The following is a 9394-nucleotide window of genomic DNA, read 5'->3' as shown; positions in this document are numbered from 1 at the left end:
TCCACCAGACTTTCCACTATGATCATGCCATTACCCATTCTTTCACCAAATACACAGTTTCCCAGTCCCAACATCTAAATTTTCGAAGAGGTAGCTAGGAAGCATGGGAAGAGACTACAGCAATGCCTGCAGCTAGCCAGTTATTTTGGCCATCAGCCTTCACTGATGACTTAACAAATCTCAAATTTTTAACCTTACCCAAATGCTAATACACCTTTCTGGATATTTCCTCCTTAAAACCGTGCTGGGTTATCCATATTTATAAGGTGGTCCTCTTCAAAATGGTTATATACAAAAGAAGCATAGATGCATGACTCACATATTATTCTTTGCATCCCAACAGAACAATAGCTTTAGAGTGAAAGTGTTGATAGAGGACTTGGGTGATCCAAATTTAACTCACAATTTTGCTACATTCTTCCTTTGTAACCTGAACCAATGACTTAGCCTTTCTGAGCCTCAGTTTCTTAAGCTGTAAAATCAGGTCTATAAATCTCTGTGAGTTGCTGTGAGACTACAATCATTAATCTCGGTGATGCGATCAGATATTACAGTGAGGAAAACTTCAAGAAAAGTAACTATAGTAGAATTCGAAATAACAACAATGCATAACCCTGATTCACTCATAAAAAGGGAATGACTACAAAACCAAAAGCTTTCACTTACAGATATTAAACTTGTTTTCCTTCTCAACATTGTGGCTGTGACTTTATAAATGGTTATGCCACTTCCCCTTTCCCATCAAACACATTTCAGATCTCATTCATTTATAAGTGAAAGGAAAAGACAAGGCATCCCATAAAAGTACCACAGGAGTGAGGCCACTGGTGATTGTTCTCTCTAATGAAGAGTCTGTAATTTATCACCTTGGGTTTTGCCAAGTGATATAAAAGCAGACAAAGAAAATTACGAAGAAAGGACATTCAGAAGACAGACAATAAATGAACAAGAGAAAAGAAGAGAAAAGAACAAGAGGCAAAAATTAAGAGTTGAAGATAGATTATCAGTTAACTTCTTTTGGGGAAAAGCAAGACAACATTCTCAGTTTCTTTTCAGAACTCAGCGATAGAAAGTGAAAAAGTTTCTTTGGACTGATATAAAACGAGCATTTGCTTTGTTTGGTCTAGTAACTACTAGAATTCACAAAAGCTGGATACACACTATATATATTTTGGAGCGGCTGTATGGTTTTTTTGGTCTGTGTGTATTATCTGAACACTGCTTGTAGAAAACCACTAATACCTTTTTCTCTTCTTCCTAAATGCATATAAGTCCTCATGTTAGAGACTTGCATGATAATTAAAAATGTAAAACTGTAAGTAAACCATGCTGCAATTACCTGAGTAATTTGGTTCAAATCAACTCCCAGGGCTGATTGCATAAGTCAAGTAAATTTTACTAAAGTCTGTAATTTCAGACAATTACCCAAGGGCCCAGTTCTTGTTCCCACAGAGTTCAAAGGTAAACATGCTTTTAACTATAATAGGAGTAGGAACTTGGTGTTGACTGGTAGGGATGTCTGCAGAGTTTTGAAGCTGGAACAAAATACACATGGCTATCACACACCAGTAATTATCTTGGCACCCTAAACATTTATATATCAGCATGCTACAAACTCTTCATCTGACATATGATAATAAAATGACTGAGTGCTTCACTTGAGGGCCAAAATACGGTATTTTATCTTAATAAAAACTGAGTTTATTGTTTAAATTCCTCTCCTGAATACCCTGGTATGCTAATATATGACACATAAGAAATGCACTATGTAACGCACATATACATATATCTATATTTAAAGAAATAAGCTGGTCATTTCACTGCAGTGTTTGGCCAGATAACGACACTATTAATACTCTAGGGTAACATGAGGCAACCTTGTAGCAGTTATCATTCCCCGTGCTAAAAGGATGGAGCCAAAAAGTGAGATGTGTGACCTTATAATGGAATTTGCAGTCCTCGGGAGAGCAGATACACGTGACACTAGTGTACGTTACATACTCTTGTTGCATTTTGTTCATTTCCATCAGCAGCCATCGTGCTGGAATTTTAAATCTCTGCAGCCTTTTTGCCTCCTCTCATGGCTGTGCAGTAATGCAGATTCTTGAAGGGACACTGGTGCTGCAGGGAAAGTGTTTCTTGCTCCAGATGTGCTCCTTTACAGTTTCCCCTGTTCTGCTCTATCTTCCACAAACCTTTCAGTGCTCGTCCTATTTACACTTGTGAGCGTGTCTTCAAAGTGCGTGGTATTTTGGTTATGCAGATTTTCTGTGACTGCGTTACAAGGTGTTGGCAACCTAAGGTTGCTTCTGTGCATGAACTGATTCCTGATTAATATGTGGGCTGACTAGCTCTAAAATAAGACTGCTTTGTTCCTGTTTACTTGTATTTAAACTGAATATTCTCATTAAGGAGAAACTTGCAGTTACTTGTGTCCTTTTATTTTAATGGTGGCAATTTCCTTAAGTATAAACAGGTCACACTACAGATACTAAATACGAACATCTCCTACTTAAGTTGTCAGAGATTTGTTCGTATTAGCATTGCAATCAGCAGCTACCAGCTGAATATGAAAAAAATAAAAGCTGGAAACAGTGACCTGCTCAGTTTTGAAAGGAGAGGGGCCTCCGCTGCCTCAAGTTATCCTCTTAGCCCAACCATTAAAGTGAATCCCACTGCAATAAGTAGTCTAATGAAGTCCTTCCAGCCCCAAGCTATTGTAGCCTTCCTGATACAGCCCCTGTCCCCCATATCCTCTCCGGCGAGCCCTAGCCTCCTTAGGGCTCCAGGGAGAGGAGAGAGCCACTGAAGGCACAGGTAGCTACAGCCCCTGCAGAACAGAGAAGATCCAGCCCCCGCGCAGATCCTAGGAGGGAGCACTTGGGTTGGGATGCTGGAATTACCAATGCCACAGGCAGGGCTGTGCTGGAAGCAGTTGGGCATGGCTCAGCACAGCCAGCTGTTAAAATCACAGGCAGTTCTCCAACCTGCTCATTAACATGGTTCCCACCGTGGGCTTTCTGCTGCAGCTCCCTCTCTCTAGCCCCTCCCAGGTATTTCGGGTCACCCCTAGAACAGCGTGCCACACATCAGGGACACACCATACGCCACACCTGCAGAAGTCCCACAGAAATTCTGATGAACGCAGGCTGCCTCAGCTTTCATTTTATTGTATTCTCTCTAGATTCAAGAGTTGGGAAACTTAGCTTCTGTCACTGATGCCAGTTCTTGCACTTTTGGGATCTCAGGCAAATCAAACTGTTCTCTTCATGCAGTCCACTCGTCTGTGAAAACAAACAACAATGAAAAGCAAAGCATAAATATAAAATACTTGTCTCCTCCTATGCATTTCTATGCTGTTGAATTAATTTACATACAGTTCTGAGGTGTTCAGGCAGAAAGCATTACAGAACTGAGAAGTATCATGAGTCATGTGCAAGAAATCATTTCAACACAAACTCTGATGGTTAAACTCTAGCTTCAGTTCAAACAGATCTCATTTCCGTGGAAGTATTCCTCAGCCCTATCAAAACCTACAATCTACAGCAGGCCACTTGGAGCACTTACCAATGTTTTTGGAAACAAATCATACCAATAAAAGAGACCTGTCCCAATGTTTAAACAACTGCCCCCCATGTTGACTCATGACATCAATGAAATCAAAGAGGATCTACATATAAGAGGGTTATTTTTTCAGATGCTGTCAAGCTGCAGCATAATACAGAACGAGGACACTGTTATAATAAATTTCTGTGTTCCTTGGGATAAATTATGAGTTTTTAAGATTAATTCATTGCTCTTGATCAAGAAACAATATAGCTCATCTTTGGCTCGTTCTGTGCACATCTGAAAAACAACCCTAAAGGAGGCTTTCTCATTAACCTTCTGCCTTCCTGCTAGCATGGATACACAATGGGAATAGCTTTCCTTTCACACGACATGAAGGTTTTTCTACATTTTTCTTCTTAGCTATAGCATTATTGTGACTAAAACATATAAGCAGCATTAAAGTAACTTTAGATAAAATGCTACTCTTCTGCTAGTGCAGAGATTACAAATGCACAGATCACCTCTTAAATCAGTTTTGTTCTCATTAGCTTTAGATGTTAGCATTGATTAAAAAAAATAAAATTGAAGGGCACTGGGTTCTTCTGCAAAAGCTGTAAAAAGAGCTTTGCTTCAGAAAAAAGCACTGGAACAGGAGCTTTGGACCTACTTTGGTACATTTTCTGAGCTTATGATAGAACAGGATGTTTAATTCTCTTTTACTTTCCCAGAAAAGCAGATAAATCACTACCTGGTCATTCCTGCCCTCACAGCCTTTATGTTATTTTAAAAGCTAACCTATCTCGGAGATGGAGATGCCAGATAGATAACGTACTCCTCACAGCCACAGGAATGAAAACGGTCTGTCTTGGAGCACAGACACGATCTCCCAATCTGTTAGGATGGCACTATGCCTGCTACCAATGTTGTATTCTAGTGCTTCTAATTACAGTCATCACTTAATGACCAAATTAGGGATGTAAAAGTCTGCAGAACCGTAAGTGACACACCACTGGCAAAAAGGAGCCTTTTCCAGTTGCAGTGGCATAAGAGGAGTCACCGATTCTTTGGCACAAGAGGCAGCTGCTGGGACTTACACATCTCCCTTTCTTTTGCTTGCATGACCCCACACAGACATAGCTTTTCTTTGGGGTACAGGCAATTAGGTGTTGGTTAGTTGGTTGGTTTTCCAGAGATTTCCCAGTGCTACCATTCTTAATATTTGAAGAAGCTTTCTTACAATTGAAAATTTCTATATTGTTTTTCTTTACATTCTAGTTTTTCATTAGGACCATAAGTGAAAGTAATGATGTAGTTTCAAGGGCGGACAAAAAAGAAGGAAAAGCAAATTGGGAGCTACCAGACTGCAGGAGAGCCAACAAACATATTTGGTGAATGCAATACCAAGGACAAATAGTACAAAGCTTACTTACATGCACAGTCAGAAGCTGCCAGAGAGCTTAAGGGTCATGAAGGCAACCAATTTAAAAGCAAACTGTTTTACAGCCTTTTATTGTAACACTCTGAACAGGATGTTTCAGCCAAAGAAACTAATGTCCTTAAGGAAGCAAGAAAGACACACAGGTGTATGGAACAAGTCAGCATTTTTATAATGAACAAGTAGAATGTATTTGCAAATATCACCACACAGTTACCATAAATTAATACAGCTGGAAAGCATGGGAAAGATAATTTAATTTTAACTAGACTTCCGGTCCTAAAGAATCAGTAACAAAATTCCAGGTTCTACAGGAAAGCCATAAACTAGAGATTTTTTTAAAAGGCTGATTCCTGATCCAGCCCTTGAGAAGCTCTTGAACATGCACAGTCCAAAGGACCAGACTTTAAACAAATCTCCTTAATCTGTCCCACCACGTTGGCTGGGGAATCAGATTTGAATATCAAATTTTGATTTCCTTGCTCAGAGAACAATGACAGGACAGGTACTGCTTTGTGAACACTATTATGCAGTTGACATAAGCACATCCATACTTTCAAATTGGTGTTACATCGGTGTTAAATACTGTGATGACTGTCCCAGGTCAAGCAAAAATAACTTGTAACATAAATAAAGGTAGTATCTCCATGCACAGGATGGATCTGCTGACAGTTGCCTGGTTAGAATTGTCTTGAAAGAGCTGTAAAAGCTATAATTTTTCAAAAATTGTAGCTATTTTCTCTATGCAAGATATATTTGCAGCTGGGAGCTCCCATGATGCTTCATCCTGAAAGCTGTGGTTCTGAGATTGCAGGATTGATCCTTCAAGAACAGGTAGTCAGAAGAAGTGGGGGTTTTTTTAAGATATTCACTAGAGGCTCTGTCAAAATCCTCTGTGTGTTTCCTATGGACTTAGCCTAATGGAATTAATTAAAAAGACTTCTGTTTGCTTAATGGAAATGAGACAAGACATAATTTACAACCTTGGTGCGGAAGAGAGTCTCTGGTTTTCCATCCAACACTATTTGAAATCAAGGAAGGTCACTGTGGTGACAATGGTGTCTCCTGAAATGAAGAAGAAAAGTTGTTTACATTGTTTAAGAAAGATGAAGAGAGATTTGATAGAGAACCTGCCTTTAAAATTTAAAGCACAGCTATTAAAACCGAGCCTTCTAATACTCTTTGATACCGCATGTAAATTTTCTACAATCTTTGCTCCCAAGTAAAGAATTCATCCAAGATGATCATTGCTTTGCCTAAGAATAGGGAAAGGAAAGGAGACTAACTGCCCTTCTCGGAGTAGCTGTTATCAGACAGCCAGATGGCAAACGACGTGCCAGAATTTACAGGAAAGAGTCCAACACGGATCATTAATTCCAACACAGCCTCTACACCCCAAACACCATTAAAACGTCGCTGCTAAGGACTCTCAGAGCCAAGGCACACACAAAACATGTTCTACACAAGGATTTCTGCAACCGTAACGAATTATTGAAAATCCTTCCAAAATGCAGCAAGGAAAAGTTATGGAACAAGTAGATTGGTATATATGATACTTATGGAGAACACAAGTACCCTTTAATTGCAACACATATCTATATATATTTTAAACATATACATAATAAATCACATTTCACTAAATTGTATTCAGTTTTACAAAACCTTTTGTTCGTTCATAAAAAGAATTTTCTTTTTAAAAGAAAACCATGGACCAGATCCTTGACTGGTAGCATACCTCGCTCAGGTGGTGAGCTTCACTGAGCTATACTGAACCGTGCCCAAAGAGAAATGTGACGCGACACTAGATTTAGACATATTGTAGAGTGACTTACGTGAAAAAAGGTCATTTTCTTACTTCAAGGACTAACATATTTTTCCTACAATTTCTCCATTTTTAGTGCAGCAATCCAAGCCACATATTTTGCTCTCACCAAATATAGTATTTTCCCCTCTCAGGTGGTCTTCATGACTAAGCTTTGGCAGAAGCAGAGTTTAATGTTATGACATTAAGCCCTTGCAATATCCAGAGTTAACGAATTCAGCCTTTCCTTTAGACATTAGATCTTAAGATGAGACATGTGGAGGCCCTTATAATGAGACAGGGACCAGCAGATGAGCCACGTCAGAGACAGGGACACCTACAAACCGCCTGATTTAGGAGTAACACACCATTTGGAAGAAAAGCAAGAGGGTTTTCCAGGGGAGGATTTTCCATTCATTAATTAGGAAGACTGTATCTTTTGTGGTGGGAGACAACAGGTATGCAGAACATCCAGAGCCTCCACAAGCATAACTTGATCCTTTTTTTTTAAAAAATACGGTGTTGCTAGAGAAGTGGTTTTGCTAAAGACGTGTTCTTGACATCTTACAAACACTGTTACAAGGAAAGACAGTTGTCAAACAGGAGATCTAAGACCCTAATGAACATCATTGCTCTCATGGTTGCGCGTGTGCTAACTAGTTCTTCTGGTTCAGCTCCCAGTAACTCGGTTGTCTGGTATCCACTCAATCCCACTGGTCCCTTTCAATAAAGTGTTCTTCTTCAGAAATCAATTAAGATTTAGTGCAAGTTTCACTGGGAAGGATTGCAAAGTATCTAGCAAATTGAAATTAAGCTATTTGCATGTTATAGAAGTCTTTTCCATCATCACAGGAAATATGGTCACATCTCAGCTGGAACAGCAGTGTTTTAATGATGTAAACTAATTTCATGTTGATTCCAAAGCAAGAAGCAGAAAAAACCCCGTTTTTTTCAGTGAGAGGTGAGTTTGGGTGATTAGAATGCAACTGGCCCAAAGGAGATGCTGCCTGAGCTCCCAGCCTAGCCACGGTTTGCAAAATCCCAAATGTGTTTCCCCGTCACTGGAATCTACGGGGAAAGAACTGGAAACACCTGTCTGTTAACTCTGTGCTATCGGAAAGATGCTACACTTGCTCTTTGATGTCAACTTGCAGTGACTGATAATGAAAAATGATGGTGATTCATAAAGACATCTCCTTTCCTAAGAATACTGGAACAGCAGCTTGCGTAATCGTGAAATTTACTTAATTAAGGAACATCCCCAGCACTGTTTTATTTGATCATAGTTGCTGTCTCTTGTCTTCACCTCCCTCTCCCTCCCAGCTTTACCACAAGTGCCTTTGATTAGCACAGCCCTAATAAGTCGCTTCATTAAAAAGAAAGCAGGGAGCGGGAAGGTAAGCACTGAGGTGTGGCTGGTGATTTAAAAATTGAAGGGAGTGGAAACGTATCAGAGAGAGGTGAGAAGTCCTGTTTGCTGCCGGCAAAATGAGAAGCTGAAGAGAGGGCCCAGGTGCAGCGTGGGCACCGTGCTATCGTGTCTGTCTCCAGAGACGGAGGCATTCGCGTAGGTGAGGAACATACCTACAGCTTAATGCCTCTGCTCGCTTCTGGTGAGGCAAGACCGTGCTTTTCAGTAGCACTTCTTGAAACCTCAGAATCATCCAACTTCAGTGTTTTGAAATATGCTTCTCCACTGAGATTCTTGAAGAGCATTAGAGACAGGGGTAAATATTATATATGTCACACTCGTTTGGCAGCAGAGACCCTGGAGCCGTTATCTAACGTAACCTCCAATAGGTCTCCTAGTTTCTGACCAAGGCGGCCTCCAAGTCAGTAGAAAGTGCGCAGGGAAAGAGCATGGAGAAGCTACTGCTGCCTTCCAGGTGACCTTGGCGTTTTAAATCAGGAAGCAAGCAAGGGAACTCAGACTTCATCCAGCTCCATGTTTTATTTATGATGCTATTGCAGCAGCACTCAGGGCCCCAGCCATGAATCAGAAACCCATTACGCTATCTAGCATGCAAACACATAACAAACAGACAAGACTTCAAACACCCCCTATTTATCAGCTGTGATGTTTTAAAACTACTTTGCCTAGCAAGATAGGATTTATCGTGAAAAGTGTGGGGGGATATTTCTCATCCAGACGGGCAAATGCCTTTCCCAGAACGCTGCCGGAGCCCGAGGCGGGACGGAGGGCGGGCTGGCCCCCGCGCACGCAGGGCGGGCTGCCAGGGACAGCTTCCAGCATTAAATACCCGATTTTTTTGGTTAAGCAGACACGACGCCTTGCACTACAGATATCTGCCAGCGATAAGAGGAAGTCATCGCTGAGGAGAAAAGGCAGCGCCAGGTTGGAAAAATAAAATTACCGGACCAGGTGGGCTTGTGGCCGAGAGCTACGAGTAACGAATGCGGGGGCACGTACTCGTAGAAACGCGGCTCAGGCCCCGCTTCTCCCGCGGCCGCGCATCTCGCCCCGCAGCGCCTTTGGAGCCGCGTCGCGCGCCGCCCCCTCAGGCTGAGGCCCCGCCGCCCCCGCCAGAGGAGGGAGGGAGGGAGGGGCGCGGCCGGACTCGTTTCTGGGCGCAGCGCCGCCTCCCGCC

At 41.5% G+C, this 9394-nt stretch overlaps 1 long non-coding RNA gene across 1 annotated transcript; it reads right to left on the bottom strand.

The window, feature by feature from the left end:
* Positions 1-3149: 3149 nt before the first annotated feature.
* On the bottom strand, positions 3150-9295 carry LOC141926756 (uncharacterized). Its single transcript, XR_012624205.1, has 4 exons — positions 9161-9295; positions 5968-6049; positions 4980-5104; positions 3150-3284 (listed from the first exon to the last, which is right to left on the bottom strand). It is a non-coding gene; the product is annotated as an uncharacterized LOC141926756 (long non-coding RNA).
* Between the last annotated feature and the right edge of the window lie 99 nt (positions 9296-9394).

This window comes from Strix aluco, chromosome 8 (genome assembly GCF_031877795.1).
Source record: "Strix aluco isolate bStrAlu1 chromosome 8, bStrAlu1.hap1, whole genome shotgun sequence".
Taxonomy (NCBI): Eukaryota; Metazoa; Chordata; class Aves; order Strigiformes; family Strigidae; genus Strix; species Strix aluco.
This window is presented reverse-complemented; position numbering and strand designations above follow the sequence as displayed.